Source organism: Puma concolor, chromosome F2, assembly GCF_028749965.1.
Source record: "Puma concolor isolate L17-30 chromosome F2, mPumCon1.1.hap2, whole genome shotgun sequence".
Taxonomy (NCBI): domain Eukaryota; kingdom Metazoa; phylum Chordata; class Mammalia; order Carnivora; family Felidae; genus Puma; species Puma concolor.
Genome location: NC_141684.1, coordinates 30809923 through 30832381, shown reverse-complemented (window position 1 = coordinate 30832381; position 22459 = coordinate 30809923). Strand labels below are relative to the sequence as shown.

Below are 22459 nucleotides of genomic sequence, written 5' to 3'. Positions count from 1 at the left end.
AAAAATATGTCATTAAGACTTCATAATCTAGGTGTCAAAAAAAATTAATTCACACAAAAAATTTCACAAAAGGAGTATGTGATCAATTGAATATTTAAAGACTGAATTTTGTAATATAGACTGAAAATACTTTAAAAAGAGTTCAAAGATAGAAAACATTTATGAGAAAGTAATCAGAGAATACTTCTTAGAAAAAACAGGAATTGAACTTACCTTTTATTTTCCATAATAAGATAAGAATTTCTTCTCTTTGCATGGACCATACAATGAGCTGTATTGACATTTGTTGCCATGGAACACATTATTAGGGCAAGAGCAGTAAGTGAATGGTGCAGAACAAGTACAAAGGGCCTAGTTAGCTGTGGGGCTAGCCTGGAGTGGTAGGCTCAAGGTCTAAATTATAATGCCTAAATGTGTTGATTCAGGCTGGCATTCAGACATAAGACATCTGATTTTATGATGGCAAGTGTCTTAGTCAATCTGGGCTGCTATAACAGAATACCATAAACTGGATGGCTTAAACAATGAACATTTATTCTTCACATTTTTGGAAACTAAAAGTCCTAGATCAGAATGACAGTATGTTTGGGTTCTTGGTAAAGGCCCTCTTCCTGGATTGCATGGCTACCTCCTTTTGTTGTGTCCCACTTGGTTGAGAAAAAAAGAGAACTAGCTCTCTTCTTCTTAACCGACTGTGCCCAAGCGCCCTTCTTTTCTTCTTCTTATAAGGACTAATCCCATTGTGGGGGTCTCTATTTTCATGATCTAATTACCTCCCAAAGGACCCATCTCCATATGCCATCACATTAGGGCCACAGCATCTGAATTTAGAGAGAATACAGACATTCAGTCCATAGCATCATCAGAAGTCCATAGCATCATCAAAAGGTAGAACCATGTCAGGGCTGTCATGATGAGGATAGACCTCCAATTTAAAGCAGAGTCCTCACACTTGGTGAGCATCCAAGGACAGGCTCTAGCCCCCTGGGGGTAGGGGCTAGCAAGTATTGAATAGGGTACCAGGGAATGCCCTAAATCAAGTAGGATTGTTGTTTGGAGCAGGGTTGAATTTCTAACAATGACGTTGAATATAAAATAAAAAATAAGGCTGAAGCCAAACAATAAAGATTGGACCATGATTGTAAGAAACTCTAAAGAGGAGATGCAAATGCCCAAGGAGTTTACCCTGAGCCATTAGATAGAGAGCTTTAGTCACAAAACTCCATGTCTACCTGCTGGTAGGGTTTCTCAAACACGGGCTCTAAATTAAGGAGAGTATAGTTGAGCATGTAGGTTGAAGACTGAACATCTTTGACTTGCATCTGAACAGAATTTGGAAAGCAAGAAGTTGACTTTCCCCATTTTGCAAATGTGTCCATCATGCATCATCTTATCTGATCCTCCCAAAACCTATAGGCCTTTGAAGTGGTATAATTATCCTCATTTTGGAGGGGAACATGACATGTCCAAATCTTGAGGTCAGTAAAAGAAGTCTCTGTCTCTTGCTCAGTGTTCTTCCTTTTGAACTGTGGGGAATCATGGGAGCTTTTATAATGAGATAATGAAACAGAGAAAAGAGAAATTGCGATTACAAGAAAATAGTGGTTTTGATTTAGCCAGATGACTAAAACCCAAGTTATCTTTAGAGAGAAATGTTGTAAAACTATGTGGAGTTCTATGTTATGGGTGTTACATTAGTTTACTAGGGCTGCCATAACAAAATACCACAAAACTGTTTTCTCACAGTTCTGGAGACTACAAGTCTAAGATCAAGGTGTCAGCAAGGTTAGATTTTTCAGAGGCCTCTCTCCTTGGATTATAGATGGCTGTCCTCTTCCTCTGTTTATATATGGTCTTCCCTCTGTGCATGTCCGTATCCAAATTTTCTCATAGAAGGACACAATCTTATCAGATTAGGGTCCATCCCAATGACCTCATTTTAACTTAATTATCTTTTTAAAAACCCTATGTCTAAATACAGTCGCATTCTGAGGTTCTGGGGGTTAAGGACATCAACATGAAATTTTCAGGGATATAATTTAGACTACAACAGAAGCTTTAAAATCACACTTTTGGAGATTGGCATGACATAAAAGAAACAGGAAGCCATTTAAAACTGAAATGTGTGGCATAATGAAAGCAATGTTTGAGAAAGATTCTTTTGGTGGTGGATTATAAAATGGATCTGGGAAAAGATTAGAAACAAAGACACCATCTAGAAGACTGTTAAAATAGTCTAGAATGGGAAACATGAGTATGGTGATTTTCCAAATATATGAAATTTTTATAGTATGATGGCAGTCTCTCCTTTTTTTGAAAAAAACTTTGAATAGAAGTATGTAATACAACACATTTCTTTAAATGTTGCCACAAGCATTCTGGTTAATGCTATAATATAAGAGGAAAAACACATAAAAGGAGATAAAAAGTGGTAACAAAAATATATTCTAGATGTTGTGTTAATGTTATATAATATGATAATTATCATGTACTATGCAACTGTCAGAGTAACTTCTGCCCATTTATCATGCATTTATTTAGCAAGCATATATTGAGTAGTGACTATTTGCTCTGTACAGAAAATAAAAGATATAATCCTCCCCTAGAGGAGCCTGCTATATTCTTTATGTTCCCTAAAAGTGGGTGTGTTAATTTTTTTCAAACAATTTAAACTTTTTCATTGTCTTTGCCAAAAAGTATCTTCCTCTAGGGCTTAAGCTCCATGAAGAATCATGAATTTACCCACCCACAAACCACTGAGAAGTCATCAAACTCCTTTTCCAATGAGAAGCATGGTATTTTTTTATATAAGGAAAAAGTCCTAAACATGCCAGAGAACACTCTCTCATTCCTATAGCCTCCTTTAAGTGCCTTCAATCACCCTAATTCCCATTGACTTCAAAGAGAGCTCAGTGAAGATATGGCAGAGAAACAAGAAGTTGGCAGGAATTGTACCAACACATCCTCAAACCACAGTGTGTTAAAAACATGAACCTTTCATGAAGCTAAGTGCCAACAAATGATACTTAGCATTTTCAAAGAGCTTTCCAATGGCCTAATTAAATGTTATGAGGTCAATCAGTATTATTAGCCTCATTGTGTAGATAAGAAAATAGAAACACAGTAAGGTTAAGTGATGTGCCCAGGCATTCACAATAAAAGTGTTCACATTAGTGTTTGACCTCAGAGGGCTTGACAACCAAGGAATGCTTCAACTCATCTTCCAGTTCCCTTCAAAAATATTCTAGCTTATATAATTTATCAATTGACATTTATGAACATTTTTAATAGCTATTAGATGTTCTATTTAGATTCCAAAGGTGAAAACACTAATTCCACATCAAAAATAACCAAAATTTCTCATCAAATAGCTCCAAATTCAAATAAATGTGTTACAGACAAATAATGATTCTGATAAATGTGGAGTTCTCTTAATAGGAAACTATATACAATTATCAGTAATTTTTATATGCTCATATATGTTTTCTGTATATCTGTGAGGTGATGAATTTTGTGATTAACTCAGTGAAAATCTTTGAAGTTCCCATAAACTATCATAAATTTTCTAGTACCTTATCACTGCAAGAGGGGATTGAGAATGCTTTTAAATCAAAGTTTGGCACATTTACATGACGTAACCAAACTTGTAATCTTATAATAAATTGTCAAATAACTCTCACCACATTGAATGTTAAGTATTGGCTTAAATAGCACCCTCTTAATAAAGAGATTGATATAAGGCACAATTTAGACTGTTTCTTCAACTACCACTAATAATAACTTTATTGCAAGTTCATACAGGAACCACCATTGGTGGATTCAACTTATACCTATATATACTAATCTTTAAATCTCTGGTATATACTTTTTTAAATAGTATATACTTTTTAAATTAAAACTTTGTGGGGTTTTTTTTTTAATCTAGCTTTCTTTCATCCCTGCTTAAGTCAAAATCCATGTTTATATTTTCCCCTGCTCCAGTATTGTGTTATAAAATTGTTTATGTTTCTAATAGTCTGATTTAAGGTAATGCATTGCTTAATGTGTTTTTAATCAATATAAATGAAATCAATCTTTCTCGCATTACTGAACTTATGTTTCAAGAAGAAGAAGAAGTGAGAGGATAAGAAGAAGAAGAGAAGAAAGGAGAATAAAGAGGAGGATAGTGAAATTGAATTATTAATTTACCCTTATTCGGTGTCTTTGCCCCTAGGAAGTTCGATGTTGCATTGTGAAATGATACTAAAGTTAAAGCTTGCCCCCAACCCTCCTTCATTGTGTCACAGACAGTCCTTCGGTGTTGGCTTATAAAAGATGTGCAATATTAGTTAATATAATGGATATACGTCCATTAACCCACAAACCAGCTTTTCTTTTCTAAGGCAAATTATTTTTTATAAGTTTTTCTTCCTAAATCTTGGGGACTTTCTTTTTGACACTCTGTCCAAGTTATTATTAAGGTAGACGTGTATGCACTATGAGGTGGTGGTTAAATTCTGGAGTTCACTCTGCTTATGGTTTAAATCCTGAATTAGCTATTAGTCAAGGGCATAATCTTGGGCAAGCTGTTTACCCTCTCTATGCCCCAATTTCATCACATGTAAAATTGGAGTAATAGAATTATATGCTTAATAGGCTTGTGTAAGTTAAAAGGAGATAAGACAGATAAAGCACTTAGTATAGTACTTGGAATAAAACAAGTACTCAATAAGAGTCCATTATTGTGTGAGGTGCCTGGGTGGCTCAGTTGGTTAAGCCTCCGACTTCAGCTCAGGTCATGATCTCGTGGTTTGTGAGTTTGAGCCCCACACCAGGCTCTGTGCTGACAGCTCAGAGCCTGGAGCCTGCTTCAAGTTCTGTGTCTCCCTCTCTCTCTCTGACCCCCTGCAGCTTGCACTCTATCTCTCTCAAAATTAAATAAACATTTTTAAAAAGCTTTTAAAAAAGGTCAGTTATTGTTGGAATTAAAACAATGGAACTTATACATTGGTCCATTTACCCTTACTGATTTATTTGCAAATATCCACTCACCAAGTATTTTTGAGTGTCTACATGGACTATGGACTAGGAATTCCACATAAAATCCTAGTTAGTGTATTGAATAAAAGAACAAAAGGAAGATTTTGTTCCTATTTGAGGTATTAAGAGTCTAGTGGACCACACAAAAACTTGCATACAGATGTTTATAACACATTCCTTCATAACTGCCAAGACTTGAAAGTAATTAAGATGTCCTTCAGTAGGTGAGTAGATAAATAAACTGTGATACAATCCAGACAATGAAATATTATTCAGCACTAAAAAGAAAAAAGCTATCAAGTCATGACAATAATTTAATAAAAGAAGCCAATCTGAGAAGGCTACATACTAAATGATTCCAACTATAAGACATTCTGGAAAAGACAAAACTATGGAGACAATAAAGATCAGTGGTTCCAGAAGATGGAGTGAGGGGGGAAGTGATGAATAAGTGATGCACAGAAGATTTTCAGGGTATGATACTATAATGATGGAAATTTTCCATATGATACTCCAGTGCTGGAACATGCCATTGCACATTTTCTCAAACCCATAGATTATACACACAAAAGTTGAACTCTAATGTAAACTACAGAATTAATGCTAACAGAGTAGTACCCTTAAAGAAAATTATCATGATGGAGAATTGTTGTGTTGGTGACAATTAGCATTTTTTGACTTTTTGACATTTTTTGACATCTCTTATAAGAGGAAAAAATTGAATTCATTTTCCCATACACCTTTGCACAATCAGAGGGTCATATGGCCTTGACTCCATCCATTAGTTACCCACACAACAGTTCTGCTCAGAACTGCCTCCCTCTGGTTTTTTATTGAAACATAATTAACATGCAGTGTTATATTAGTTTCAGGTATCCAATACAATGATTCTAAAGTTCTATATATGACTCAGTGCTTATAGGATATGTGTACTCTTAATTTCCTTTATCTGTTTCACACATCTCCCCACTCACCTCTGCTCTGACAACCACAGATTTAAAATTTTGTCTCTTTTTTTCTTTGTTCATTTGTTTTGTTTCTTAAATTCCACAGGTGAGTAAAGTCATATGGTATATGTCTTTCTCTGTCTGGATTATTCTAGTTAGTGTAATACTCTCTGAGTCCATGCTGTTGCAAATGGCGAGATCTCATTCTATTTTATGGTTGAGTAATATTCTGTTATATATATGTGTGTGTGTGTGTGTGTGTGTGTGTGTGTGTGTGTGTGATATCACATCTTCTTTATCCATCTATTGATGGACACTTGGGTTCCTTCTATATCTTGGCTATTGCAAATAAGGCTGCAATAATCATAGGGGTGCATAAATCATTTTAAATTATTGTTTTTATTTTATTTGGGTAGATACTCAGTAGTGGAATTACCAAATCATATGGTAATTCTACTCTTAATTTTTTTGAGGAAACTCCATACTGTTTTTCACAGTGGCTGTAACAATTTTAATTCCCCCCAACAATGTCTATGAGTTCCTTTCTCTCCACATTTTCACCAACACTTGCTATTTTCTGTCTTTTTGATTCTAGCCATTCTGACAGGTGTAATGTGATATCTCATTGTGGTTTGATTTGCATTTCCCTGATGATTCGTGATGTTGAGCATATTTTTATGTGTCTGTTGACCATTTGTTTGTCTTCTTTGGGAAAATGTCTATTCAGGTCCTCTGCCCATTTTTTAATCAGATTATTTGTTTTTTCATGTTGAGTTGTAGAAGTTCTTTATATATTTTGTATATGAATACTTTTTCAGATGTATCATTTGCAAATATCTTCTCCAATTCAGTAGATTTCCTTGTCTGTTTGTTGATAGTTTCCTTTGCTGTACAAAAGCTTTTTATTATGGTGTAGTAGCAATTGTTTAATTTTGCTTTTGCTTCCCTTGCCTGAAGAGACATACCTAGGAAAAATGTTTCTATGGCCAATGTCAAAGAAATTATTGCCTATGTTTTCTTCTAGGAGTTTTGTAGTTTCAGGTCTCACATTTAGGTCTTTAATCCATTGTGAGTTTATTTTTGTTTTTCATGTGAGAAAGTGGTCCAATTTCATTTTTTGCATGTAGCTGACCAGTTTTCCCAGCACGATTTGTTGAAGAGATTGTCTTTTCCCCAATGTATATTCTTGCCTCCTTTGTCATACATGAATTGATCACATAAGCATGGGTTTATTTCTGGGCTGTTTATGCTGTCCCATTAATCTATGTATCTTATTTTTGTACCAGTATCATGCTGTTTTGATCACTGCAACTTTGTAGCATACCTTGAAATCTGAAGTTATATATATTCTTTCCAGGTAAAGCCATTTAATTTCCACTTCTCTACTCTCTGCCTCTCTCCTCCTTTGCTGAGGCTGTCATGGATGTGTATGCTGTTATGGAGGTAAGAATGTTGAACCACCACAGGGAGTACAGCTACCCCATAGAATGACCAAGATCTGCAGAGAATTTTCATGTTAAAGAAGAAAACTGCTATTTAAGCCACTGAAATTTGGAGTTGTTAATTACCGCAGCATAACTTTTGCTACCCTGACTAGAACAGGCACATTAGGGTTTGCAGAAGCATTATATATGCTCACATTATTTTGTAAATAAATTAAAATGATGACTTAACCCAGCAATTGAAACTTGCACACAATCTGAACTGATTCTATAATAATATATCTGGAAATGTTTAAATCCCATGAGTCCTTCCTCTTCCCCTCTGCTGCCTTTTTCCTCTTCTTCTTTTCTTCTTCTTCTTCTTCTTCTTCTTCTTCTTCTTCTTCTTCTATTATTATTATTATTATTATTATTATTATATTTTAAAATTTTTTTAACGTTTATTTATTTTTGAGACAGGGAGAGACAGAGCATGAACGGGGGAGGGTCAGAGAGAGAGGGAGACACAGAATCTGAAACAGGCTCCAGGCTCTGAGCTGTCAGCACAGAGCCCAATGCGGGGCTCGAACTCACGAAGTGCGAGATCATGACCTGAGCCAAAGTTGGACACCTAACCGACTGAGCCACCCAGGCGCCCCTATTATTATTATATTTTAAATTTACACTTACAAACACTATGGTTTTGGGTCATTATGGACTTTTTTGAGCTCCTCAATGGTGTAATCTAACCTCAAAGAGATAGAATTAACCCCAAGTAGGTTTTGTAGAAATATAGAACTGTTTCATTGATAATCTATACATTTCTTACCTATTTTTTAGTTATTTGGGATATTTTCTAATGATAAAATTGAAATCCTTGAAAAATAAAGTTGGCAAAAGGCAGAAAACATAAGTCTACTATCAAAAATTACTAGTTAGTAAATAATGTCTCCACCATAGAATCTGAGAATATATATACCTGAGATGATAAAATAAGTTTCATTAAGTATGCCCACTAGGATTGATTATTAGTAACTGTTTGAAGGCTATGTAGAGTAAGAAGTCTGAAGCTAAATTTTTCAGAAAGAGAGCCATGGTTGAATTGAATATCTGCAGTGGGCATGGACGGGACTGTAAAAATACATGTCATATATCAGCCCTCTCCACCTTATGCTATAATGTCTGCTTATATGTGTGATGTAAATTTGGCTTGGGTTTGAAATACTAAACACTTTCATTCAATCTTAAAGCAAACAGAATAAAAGACCCTAAATGGAAATGTGTTATTTTAGACAGTCTATTGCACAACACCCCCATCTTGCCAAAAATAACTCCATAATAAGATTAAAATTTCTGGCTACTCCTACTTCCACCAAGACATTTGATGAGATTACTACTGGGTCCTGTCTCAAACACATTTCGCTAACATACTACTTATGAAATTATATCATACTTAGATTGGAAACTCTTCTCACCTTCCTTCCTCTACATGATTGTGAAGTATCTGGAAGTAAGGTCTATGGCTGGTTCACCTTTATATCACCAGAAGTAGTTTAGACCTTGATGTCTCATACATCTATAATAAACGATTGTTGGGTATAAGCACTGCAAAAGGAATCAACTGCATGAAAAAGATTTTGTTAATTATGTAGCAGAGCTATAGGATCTCTCTCAATGCTGCAATTTTGCATATGTATTAGCTGGCCACAGGGTTGACTATCTTCTTGGAGTACATGGTCAAGTTCTTCAATGGTAAATCTAAATCAAACTGGGAATTTCTAATAAACCTAGAAGTTGTCTCAGCTGGTAAAAATGTCTGGAGATGTTAGAAAAATTAGATTATTAAATGGGCTCTTATAATCAATGGAACACCATCAACAGTGGTTGCACATCAGTTTGGTCTCAGATTAAATCCTGGACAGTTTCATTCTTATCCCTCCTTTCATCCTGGCCTGCTTCTGACTACTCACATGTTCTCTTCAAAGGGCAACACCCTCCTGGATGAAGTGCTATATAAGTCAATGGGAGATGACGGGTCCATGTGACGGAGGACCCATCAAGGGACTGGCTCTGGTCTGTTTGTGTTCCTGCTGTTTCTTATGCCCAGTATCTCAGTGGGGCTGGCTCAGAGTAGCTTTTAAAGCAAAAAAGGATGAGTTCATTCAAGACTAGCTTGTCGCCTGCCTCATTTGCAGACTACAACTCAATAACTCACTGGAAAAGAATGTTGCGTATTAACAATTTCTCACATAAAATACTTATTGGATCTGAGGTCTTGTATACCAGCATCTCTGGAAATGTGAGAGGGAAAATATATTGCTGCAGCTGAAGCAGACTGTTTATGTTTCACCAAGGCTTAGTCTCTAAGCAGATTTTCCTTGCAGTCTCCAATATATTTAGGAAAACAGAGTTGCCAGAAAACACCCTCTTTTCTTTTAACCAGGCTCAAAGCCTGAGAAAAGCCGAGCACAAAACAATAACTCAGTTATATTTATAATCTTAAACACCATCCAGAAGAGCATTTCAAAAATTATATGCTAGGAAAGATAAGACTCTGCCCCATAATTTCAGGAACAACTGTATGTCATGCTGCCAGATAAATATTTACAGCACATTCAAATTTAGCTGAACTTATATGACTTCAATCAGTGAAACCGTTTCCAGACCCCAAGGTCACAACAGCTGTTATCAGGTTTCCCGAGCCCGCTGCCTCATTCGTGTCGGAAACAAAACGCCACACACTCTAGGCTTCCTCCCGTCCTGAAAAGCTGATACGATGATGATAGTCTTCTCGTCCCTTCTTCCTGTCCATGGAGAAAACACCTTTTCACCCCTTCTTTTCCCAGCTATCAAATCTTCCTACTTTGAACAGGTGAAGGGGCCAGCCACCCCTCTGAGGCGACCACATCTTTCTACCCTGGAATGTAATTTGCAAAATGTTTAGGCTGGAATTTCAAGGATATAAACTGAGGTGACCACTGAGGGTGGATGTAAAGACATCCCACACCAGCAGGCTCTCAGCCAAATTTGCAGTGTCAAGTTATCTGTCTGAAAAAAAAAAAAAAAGGCTTCAAGGGCCATGGAGGTGCCCAGAGTGGGAGCCTGCCAATTAAAAGGGGTGTGAATGAGACTTGCGGGGCTGACCAGGGTGACAGGGCCACAGCCATCCTTTGGCAGGAGGCAGTTTAATGATAGGTGTCTGACAGTGTAGCCTGGGTTCTTGGGAGCTTATGTAAGGTTCTTGGAACTGCACTCTGTCTTGTAAATTGTTGTGCTCAGATTAAAAGTGCCTGCTCCACCCCAGTTACTGAATTGTAACAAGCACTTTTGTTTCCATAAGTAACCAGCACTTGCAAAGTTTACTCAACTCTTTGTAGAGATGTGGGATAGAGAAGCAGGAGAAAAAAACACCAGATTTCCAAGGTTTTTACCTATATAACAGGAGGGGAAATTTATAACAATACAGAGAAAAATAACAAAATAAGAATCAAAATCAACACTACACTTTAATGATAACATTACTGACATCATGAGTTATACTTTATTAACCTAAAGATTTGCAAAGTAATATAGAATCTTTCCAAACAATTTTAACAGGATTAGACTTTTTTAAAAAGGATAATGAGATTGGTAGAGCAGGGTGATAAATGTATTACAAATTAAAAAAGAGAAATTAGACTCTATTGTAAGCAGTGATCCTGTGTATGATTATGAAATGGATGCAAATATGGAATTAGTCACCCCCAAGTGATGAATTTACAAGATGTGTTTTGACCACATGTAATAGCTAAGGTGGAAACTGTCACACTTTAGAGAAAAAGCTGTATGGAAATATGCTATTTTCAGGGCTCTGGGTATATGCATCTTTCAAGGGCACATTGACAAGGATTGACATTAGGATAGCTAGGGGAAAACTTAACAGACCACAAATCATTGACAAGATAAAGGGGCAAAACAAAACAAATTCCAAGATGAGCTTCAGTAGAATTAACTTCAGTTTTTGGTTTTCTCCACTATGAAATAACACATTTAGCTAAAACCAAGAACTATTGGTCTAGTGCTCTCTCTGGGCCAGTTTCAATGTGTTCTGAGTGCAATTATGGATTAATTCATCTACTTCTTGAAACCCATCTTGTGAGGTAGGTACCATTATGATCCCCCTCTTACAGAGGAGTAAATGGAGGCAACAGAGGTTACCTGGCCCAAGGTTATAGATCTATTCTAAGTGCCTGAAGCAGGATTCAAATCAAGTAGCCTGGCTCCAAAGCTCACACTAAAGATCTCTCTGGCTATAAAATCATAAGGTCAGCGTTATGATTAGTCATACACACATGAAAAACTTGGATTTTCTTTGGTTGAGATGAGTCAGAGGGGTAGAGAGAAAAGTCAAGGAATATGGGCACAACTTTGAGCACCTTCTCTTCCATATTACCTGTAGGAATAGAATTCATAGACTAACTCCAAGCTATATTTATGTCAAAAATATTTCCTAACATAGGAAAAGAAATATATGAGACATAATTACTTTCCATTGAAATGTCTTAATCATTTAGGTTTTAATATGTATTTACTTTTGCAAAACAACTACTGTAATGGCATCTTAATGTGGTGAGTTACATTTTTTGTTGTTGTCAGTGCTCAGAAAGTTAACTGACTGATAAAACAAATCTGTCCTTATCTTAGGGGAGTTCACAGACTGGAGTGATTGGAAGGTCTTACTTCTGGGTGGCCTAAGCAATTCATAGTGGTGTTAACAAAATGATAGCAGCTTTTTTTTAATAGCACAAAAAGATAATTGTTGTTCCTGGATCACTAGCTGTATTTTTAACACACAGTGGGAGTATCTTGAAGCTCATCCTTAGTATCTAGGTGACTGATTAGTTTTACTAAGGCATTTGCATCTCACATATCCTTCCAGCTGAAAAAGCTACTTGAGACTTTTCAAAGCAAAGTTTCTATTGCTTTTTGCATGTTTTTTCTCCTTTCTCCCTAAGATCGGTACTGATATTTGGCAATGTGTAGACACAGCTGCAATTCTATTAATTCTTAGTGATTTTGAGTGCTGTGGTTAGAACCTGTGGTCCTTGTTACACGAAATGCTAAAAATGCTAGTGTTCAATTCAAGAATTAAGCAGAAGCTGAACGGGAGGAAAATAGCTTGTGAGAAATGGAAACTAGAAAATAGAGGTGCTATTACCTATGTTCTCATACCTTAGGCATTTCATTCCTTTTGATCTGTCAAAATTTCACCCAATTCCCTGTATTTCCACTTGAAAAAAATTAAATTAATCACTATTCCCTTTTTCCTGATAGTTGAAGAAATTCCTTAATTGTATGATGGTCTCAACACATATATACCTGCCCTTCCTCCAAATCACTGGAAGACCACCCTAGGCTTCTCCCTTTGGTCCCTCAGGTAGACTGATACCAGTAAGCTGCCCTGAGCTGCAAAAAGAGATTGAAAACACAGGATAAATCATTAAACAAGGAGAATCTACCGCTTTCTTATCCCTTTGGATCCTAAGCTATTCCAAATGTCAGGGCACATTAGAAATTTAAAGTTCAAGGATGATGTATTAGTCCTGATTCTGTACTTAGGAAAACTGGCAGCTTCAAAGCAGGGAGAGCTGCACACAATCTGCTTTGGCAGAAATTTTCTCTCTCTCCATTTGGGAGGGAGAAGATTGGGACAGCTATGGGAATTTGGCTCTCTCCCTTTTTGTAGAGGAAAAGAGAAGTAAATAACCAATGATGACTAGCTTTGGCTTTGAGTGCCCAGCAATTATTAAATGCACTCAGGCTTTCAGTAAATTAAGAGATCTGATGACCCACAGGGCTATGCAAACCATTTATGGTGCTGAAATACTTGAAAGTGAAACGTTATGGTCAAGAGCATGTGTAAGAATAGAGATGGGGATTTAGACCATGTACTTACTGGAGACCATGTTTCTAACTTATGGAAATTCCACTCCTTATAAAAATGCTGATTAAATATTCCACTCAGTAAGGAGCAAGATTAACACATTCCCCTCTGAAGGTAAAAAGCAGAATTTAGCCTAATGAAAGTCTTGTTTGCACTAGGTGTTTCCTAGCTCAGATCCCCCAAGCCCAGCAGCCATTGAATGGCTTAAGCACACTGAGTCTCTAAAAGAGCCACTTTAAAATGCAAGTGATGCTATCACTAGGAGGTTTGAAAGATACTTCATTTAGTTAGCTATATTGACTTGAAAATGGTTCTATTTTTGATTCAATCTGATAGGCTACACAGTTTTAGCTAGAGCAAAACAAGAGCCTGAGCAAAACTATTACACCCCATATGTTACAAAATAATAGATTTTTCAACATGTATGCCTGAGGATCCAGAACAGGTAATTGGCACCAATTGTTTCTTTGCTCTGTTTCTGGTATTTGGTTCATTCATTGTCCTTCTTTACCTTTTTTCCAATGAAGACAAGATACCTGTAAGTTGGAATCCTCATAAACCTGAGTAACTTATTTTTATCAAGTTAGGATTTCCTGGTGAGGGAGGACAGAGGCTGCTAGCTCTTTCTGTGCCTAGTAGATTTTGAAACTGACTCTTCTGAAACCTTGGTGGTGCATCTGTAAGGAGAATAGTTCTACTTTGCTCTCTCAGGGCCCTTTTGGGTTATTTCCCTAAAACCCTGGGGACAGGCGGGAAAATGTTTCTAAGGACCCAGGAGCACTAGGGTGGTTTGGGAACAAGAACCGAGTGTATGAGGGCATATCTTCTGCAGCCTATGCAGACATACAAGCCAGCAGGCATTGCAGGACAACAGAAAATGAGAGCAGGAATTGAGAAAACTCTTGCTATTCCAACTGCTGGAGTTTGTAGATTTTCCCTCCTAGGGAATGTGATTCAGTATCCACTTTTCCATTCTTTGTGTCTCACTCATTTGGAATCCTTGAAAGAGAACATTTTTAGTACAGCCAGGGCAGGTGTCCACATTTAGGCCACTCAGATATGACCAGGAAGTGAGGCCAGCTTCCAGAAGTCTGCAAAGATTAAGGCAGGTAGCACTTTATAGAAGCCAGAGAAATACCTCAGTATGAATCTACTGCTCCAGCCAGCCTTTTTCATCTTTACTGTGTAGACAGACACCCAGGGATCTTGTTAAAATGCAGACAGTAGGTCTGGAGTGGGACCAGAAATTTTGCATCTAACAAACTTCCAGGTGATGTAAATGCTGCTGATCCACAGACCATACATTTATAAGTAGCATGGCACTACGCTACTATGTGCTACAAGTTTGTGTCTTAATACTAAAAACTCTTATAGAACAATAAACATGCAGAAGGCACTAATTGAAGTGTATTACAGTTTCACTTCATTTAAACTTTATAACAATTGTAGAAGTGGATATACTGATCCCCACTTTATCAATGAGGAAACTGGGATGTAGAAATTTTAGGTTACTTGTCCAAGGTTTGAGATTTTTATGCAAATTCCATATGGATATTTCTTGCTACTCTGAGCAAATGACTGGAGCAGCCTCTGCTATTTTTTCTGAAATCCAAGGACCTGTTCAGTATCTGGATATGGACCACTACTTAGGAGTTTTGTCTGGCCACGTAGCATCAAAACTTTTCTAGATGGAATCAGCTTAGTAACTGTACTTAAGAATTCTCAGAATCACACTATTTAAGTGTTTCAAGCTCAGTAATACACAGGAAAAATCCAAAAGGTAAAATAACAAGCTTACTTCTCTTAATATTCTACTCTGCAATACCTAAGTATTATGCTTTCTTTTTCAACCGGAACACTATCTCTCACCATAAAATGAATACACAATGATTTGCTTTCAACAGTTAGTCTAAGTCCAGATTATTTTTATCTTGTCAGCACTTTACAGATGTTACAGTGAACAAAGGAACATAAAATACTCTTGAAATGTTCCTTCTGTATTATAAGCTACATGAGGTAGCAGTTCCAGCAAGTTAGGACATAACTGTATTAAATGAATTTCTCCTTTACTATTGAAACTGCCTGTCTGTAGAGGCCACAAATGCTTTATGGACAAAGCTCCAGATAAAAGTTTCACATACTCAGTTCTATCAGGTAAATGAATAATATTATACAATCACCGTCTACTTAGCTGGCTTGTGTCTTTTCATTATTAAGAGTTTCTATTGTTTATTCTTTGTAAGAGATTGATTTGGGGGATAAATTGTTGAAAATATTTTGAATTAGAATACAAATTGGCAGTACAAATTTTGTGCTATTGTAATATAGTAAGTAACTTTTTAGTATCTTGTGTGGTTTTTTTTGACAGTTTTATATGATTCAACTAAGTTTTTTTTTCCTTTCATCTCATAATCAGTGGCTAATAGAAACTGATTGTACCTACATAAGTTTCTCCACATCCCCACCAGCATTTTATGTTAGCACTTTTTAAGAATTTTAGCCATTCTTATAGGTGTGTTTTGGTATCATATTGTAGTTTCAATTAGCACTTCCCTAATGGCTAATAATGCTGAATATCTTTTCACACATTATTCTGTCTATATGGAAAAATTTTTTGAAAGACACTTTTAAGAGGAATTTAAATTCCAGCCAGGGCCTTTCAAGTTGAAACTTAACTTTCATTATCTTAAAAACATGACTAATTAATTTTTCCTGTTACATTATTGGTAAAATAGTATTTGGGGTACTTGCCAATCACTATGTGAAACATGAGTCTGTGGGAAATCCTGATTTCCAAACAACCATCTTGTAAATGAATAATTGGAAAAAAAAAAAACCCAACCCTAACTTTACCTACTTTTTTTTGTATGTGTTCCTATTCCCTAATCATTCTTCAAAGAATTTCAGACAGTTCAATTTGTTCACATTTTAGTAACTGCCTGTGTAATAAGGTGTTTGTTTATTTGTTTGTTTGGGGTTTTTTTATTGTTTGCTTTTTGCTTTGCTCAGTTCCTAGGAGTTTTATTTCTTTGTTTATTCAATCATTCAGTGAGTACATAGTGAGTACATGCTAATGTGCTAAGTGCAATGCTAGGACCTGGGAATAAAAAGTCAAGTAAGGCAAACAAAATTTTTGTCCACAAAGAGTTTACAGTCAGGAAGAGTTTTAAAATAAACAAAGGTACACCTGTAACTAATATAACACTATGTGTTAACTAACTGGAACTAAAATGAAAACTTAAAACAAAATAAAATATAATAAAGTGAAATAAAACAAAGTTAATCATTTGATATTATGTTTCTTAAGTGATCATTGCCTGCTTAGTTTCAAGTTTACTTTTAGGTCATTATATTCACATTAAGTTTGTGACTGGGTGAAAAATAATCAAGTTGAGTGCTCCTAGATTTCATGGTGCCTTTCCAGTTTCCTTCTTTCCTCTTCCCTTTTGCAGTGGACCCTGGAGAGGAGAAGGTAGGGCCACTGGGATCCTCTCTTCTGCCTACAGATTTGCCTTTCCCTCCTACTTCTGGCCAGCTGAATAATAAGCAGAAGAGGGCTCTTTCTCATCTGTCCCTTTCAAAACTCACTATTTAGAGCTTTGTGTCAAAGACTAGATGTCCAAAACCTTTGAAATCAACAGGCGATGCTATTCCTGAAATACAACTTAAAACACACACACACACACACACACACACACACACACACACACAGAGAGAGAGAGAGAGAGAGAGAGAGAGAGAGAGAGAAGAACCGTTTATTTTACAAATTCAGCTGTTAGGAAAAGCACTTTCCATCATAAAGAGGTATTGCATGCAATATTGTGCAATGTGAAGCAAGCTGTAGAATGGAGTTCTAGTTCTCTTTGAATCCATTTAATGAACTTTTATTATATATGGGTGCTGTTACTATGTTGTGTGTACCTTTCAAGGTGCTGGAAACATAAGGTGAATCATATGCTATCCCTTTCCTCCAAGAGCTCACCTTCAAGTGAGAAACAGAAAGGCAAGTGGAGAATTAAGTAAAGTATCCCAAATGTTTCTCACTTCTGATGGGGACAAAGAAGGAAGAAAATAACTCTGTAGCTGGTGACAGCATGAGAGATTGGTGAGGAGGGATTTCATTATGCCAATTTTAAGCTATTAATATTTAGAATATGGGTCAAAATTATTTTTCTTATGCTCCCTTTCACATGTATTTTTGGGTGGTTTTATTTCTTTGTTTTGTTCTTTTAGAAAATTCCCTTCAATTTACCTCTATTTGCCTTGAATTCCAGTTTCTGCTCTTACTAAGTTATTTTTCAAATATACGTATCGGTTACTATTCCCCATAAAAGACATTTGAGGCACACATTTACGTACAAGCATTCCCCATTATCTTTAACTTTTATTCGTGTCTTTTAGCCAGTTCTACATTTAAAGCAAATATTTCTTTAAATCCAATGGCAACCTGATTTTGTTTGTTTTTATCAGTCTTTGGTGTGGAACCTTGTCAAATGCCTTGTAAGACTCTAAGTAAATTAGGTACACTGATTTCTGTAGTCCAAATGCGTATTTACCCCCTCAGAGAACTTTGGTTGGGAAATATTGCCAAGAGTTATGTTTCACTGCATATTATAGTCCGTCACTGGCCTGTCTCCTTTCTATTCTTAGATTGGAGGAAAAAAAATCCCCAAAGCTTTTCTTGGTCCATGTGCATCTTTCTTAATGGTGCATTATTTTAATGAGATAAAATCAAAAGCATAAGTATTTTTAACATCTCAATTTCTTACAGTGAAACATGTAATAGAATTTTGATAATGGCCTGAATTTAGTATCTTCCTTCCAAAATATTTTAATCCAACTATACATAATTGCCAAATCTGAGAGCACAGTTGTGTGTAGGCTTTTGCATTTGCAAATCAACATATAGAATATCTGAAGGCATGGTTTAATTTAATATAAGGTTAAGACCTAGATTTTAATCCAAAGTCATGAGTATGAATATATCATTTAAGACATATAATTTTAGGGTCACCTGGCTGGCTCAGTCCGTTAAGTGTCTGACTCTTGATTTCCGGCTCAGGTCATGATCTCACAGCTGTCAGATAGTGACTGTGTGCAGCCTGCTTGGGATTCTCTCTTTCCATCCCTCTGCTTCCCCCCACTGTGGGCATGCACACCCTCTCTCCTCTCTCTCTCTCTTAAAATAAATAAATAAACTTTTTCTAAAAAAGAAAAAAGATATATAAATTTACATTTTAAAATTAACGCAGGGCGCCTGGGTGGCTCAGTCGGTTGAGCATCTGACTTCGGCTCAGGTCATGATCTCTTGGTTTGTGAGTTCGAGCCCTGCATCAGGCTCTGTGCTGACAGCTCAGAGCCTGAAGCCTGCTTCAGATTCTGTGTGTGTGTCTCTCTCTGCCCCTCCCCAATCACACTCTGTCTCTCTCTCCTTCAAAAATAAATAAACATTAAAAAAATTTTTAAATAAAATTAATGCAGATATGAGGTTATTTTATTACCAACATATCAATTTTTTTCATATAAGATTGCCTAAAAACACACACATAAACAGAAATTCCATTGTTGATTTTTAATTTTAAAAAATCACACTCGTTGATGAGTGAATTGTTTTTGTTGTACTATTTTTAATGCTGCATTTTTATTATGGTAGGAAAAAGACAAGCCTTGTGGGTTTTTTTCAATGTGTTTGTTATTACTCATGAAGAGTTTTATGTCTTGGTGTTTGGCTGTGTTCTGCTTTCTGAGCATGAGTGAATTTATGAAAAATATTACATGTTCAACCCCCTTTGTATTCCCTTTAATGAAACATTCTTTCCTATCTATTTTTTCAACATTTATCTGAAGTCACATCCCATTATGTAAAAGAGGGAAGTATTTGGCTTATTTTCACAGAATTGTTTGACACTTAAAGGATTAGAGAAAATCTGATTTATGATCTGTAACATGAACCCAAAGTACAGAAATGAACAATATACTGATATCTAAATTCAACTACCGATATGAGAATTCAGTTGATTTCCTTTGGTGATTTGAAATTCCTCCTCATCAAAAACAATCTGAAACTATTCATGTATGTGTGATTTATAGATTATGACATCAATATTTAAAAGGTAAATTATATGTGATATCTTCTGACAAATATGTATCAAATGCCTATTATGTCCCATTTCCATCATGTTTTAATTATTAGCTTCATGCCATGCTTATGGAAACAAAAGGTAGTATTTCCAACATAAAGAAATTAATAAAAATCCAAAGACTTTAAAAATACATTAAAAAAATATGGATGAAATACACTGAATACTTTTTTTAAAATAAATATAGACATGCCAGATGCCAAAAAAACTGAGAGTGAAGATTATATATCTGCTTAATTGATATGTTAATGATGCTGGCATAATGACATCTGGGAATAATTCCAAGAGTAAATAATAAAATACTACTAGGTAAGAGGCTGCAGTAGTAGATAATGTTATTAGGCTTTTCTCTAAGAATATGCTTTCTTATCCTCACAACAACTATGCTTGAGAATGCAGTGAAGTTTAATTTGCTCATTCCCCCTACACAGTATGTTAATATGATTCCTTTAAAAAGAGGGCTGAGGAAAAGTAAATGTAAAATTAAGATGATAAAATGGTAAGTATGAAACATCCATAATCCTGACACATAACCTCAAACACCCTTCCCAGCTTTCTGTAAGATGCAAGAAAGACAACTAAGAGTTTTCTATTTTGTTGCCTTTTGGTGGTGACATATTTACCTCATTCAGAAAAAAAAAAATAGAATACATTTCTTTCTCTAAAAAAATGTATTCATTCTTTTTTTAGTCAATAAAAAAAAAAAATAGCCCAAATAATGAGATAACCGGTACTTCTTGTCTACTTTGTAGCAAGTTTAAAGAGGTAAACTAACATCTCAAAATGAAATGTTAGGATGAAATGAAACCCAGTCAGTCAGACTCCAGGGGCAATATCCCTAATCTCATTATATTAGCTAGAGCTATAAAAATTAACAGATTGCCAAGAAACTATTTCTTCCATGAGGGACTCTCGGGGAGTGAAAAAGACGCAGAAAAGCAAATAATTGCAGCAGCCTTATAAATGGTAGAATAGAGATGGTAAATGCTCTAGGGGAGATAGGAAAGAGTCTCTGGTACCTGGGAAGGTAAGAGTGGAACAAAGTCAGATGGATGGGAGTTGTCTAAGTCAGCATGATTTGGAGAGAAAGAACCAGGGGAGAACAGATTACTCTGGGAAGAGATAAAAGCATGACCACAGCTAAAAGGAAGGAAACATGAGTGACATACTCAGGGAACATGTTCTGGCTGGAGATGTGGTATTTGGGGTGAGACTAAAGAGGGGTTTGAAGGGATACACAGACACCCTAATGAGCCTTCTTAATAGAGCCAAACTTTAGCAACTGGAGCCATTGAAGTTAAAGAAAACAAAATGGCCATGCTTACATTTCAGGGGAAATTCTCTGATGGCCATATATAGAGTATGAATTGAATAGATTGAAAATCATAAGGACGTTATTGTAGCAATGAAGGCAAGATAAAATAAGAGCCCTAACCAAAGCAATGAGATGATAATGGGCAAGAGGACAGATTTGGAAAAGGTTATAGAGCCTGAGTCAACCAAACTTATGATAGGAAAGGAGGTAATGAAGAAAAAAGACTCAATAGCTTAAGCTTCAGGCTGGTTTGAATAGGTGAATGGTGGCATCAATAACAAAGCTAGAACACAAAAGGAGGTAAAGGTTATGAGGAGTCATCAATGACTCAAGGTGAGGACATGTTGAGTTAGAAGTGTCTGTGGTATATCCTAGTGTTAATGAGAAAATGGATATACAGAAAAGTGGCTTTGAGGAAATTTGACCAGTCCAGTTAATCTCAATAAGAAAATGTATGTGGAAAGTCAATCTATAAAGAGGAGGTCGTTTATAAGCATGAAATCAAACAGGTCTGTTTACGTCTCTATGTTGTTGAGGGCTGACTTGTTCTCCCTACACCCAAATTTATATGCTGAAGCCCTAACCTTTAGTACCTCAGTGTACGACTATATTTGGAGATAAACACTTTAATGAGGGGCTTAGGTTAAAATGAAGCCATTAGGGTGGGCCTAATCCAAGCTGATTTGTGTCTTTATAGGAAGAGGAAATTTGGACACACAGACACTGGCAAAAGCACATGCACAGAGGAGAGACTTTATGAGGACACAGTAGGAAGACAGCCATCCACAAGCCAAGAAAAGAGGCTTCAGGAGAAACCAAACCTGCTAACACCTTGATCTTGAACTTCCAGCCTCCAGAACTACGAAAAATAAATTTATGTTGTTTAATCCAGTGAGTTCATAGTATTTTGTTATGGCAGCCCTGGCAAACCAATGGAGACCTTTCACTAGCCTTATACACCACCTCCATGACATGGATATGTTTGCCAGGAGAGCTAACCTCTAAAAACACATGTCAACATCTTGCTCATTGGGTTTCATTTTTCTTTGCTCCATTCTGTCCACCCTATAATCTCTATATAGAACATTAACTAAAAATGAGATTTCATAGTCACATTTACATTCTAGATTTCTTCTTGAGGACTGTACCCAGGATACTTTTACTGAACTTTTAAGTGCTCATAAAATTGCCTGAGACTTTTGTTTTTCCCCGAGCGTGTATTATTCCTACACCTGAGTAATCCCATTGCTATTTCATAACTTCCTTGTCGAAAGATAAATTTATCTTCACAGAATTCTACAAAATTGCTTCCGTTACCACCCACGTTTATATCCGTATCCTTATAATGATCTGGATAACTAATTTCCATTCAAAAAAAAAAAAAACAAAAAGCATCTACTTGTTCAAGTCATTTGCTAGAAAGAATTTTAGAGGCATAATTTATTATTTTTTTAACGTTTATTTATATTGTTGACACTGAGAGAGACAGAACATGAATGAGGGAGGGTCAGAGAGAGAGGGAGACACAGAATCCAAAACAGGCTCCAGGCTCTGAGCTGTCGGCACAGAGCCCGACATGGGGCTCGAACTCACGGACCATAAGATCATGACCCAAGCCGAAGTCGGAAGCTCAACCAACTGAGCCACCCAGGCGCCCCGAGGCATAATTTAAAATGTTGAAATAAATCTATCCA

At 36.3% G+C, this 22459-nt stretch overlaps 1 long non-coding RNA gene across 1 annotated transcript in view; it reads left to right on the top strand.

Annotated features, from left to right (window-relative positions):
* The window catches only part of LOC147571903 (uncharacterized), a 79628-nt gene extending 57976 nt beyond the window's left edge, over positions 1–21652 (top strand). The window contains exon 2 of the long non-coding RNA XR_015246590.1: positions 21463–21652. This is a non-coding gene — a long non-coding RNA (uncharacterized LOC147571903). The remainder of the gene's footprint in view (positions 1–21462) is intronic.
* The last annotated feature ends 807 nt before the right edge of the window (positions 21653–22459 follow it).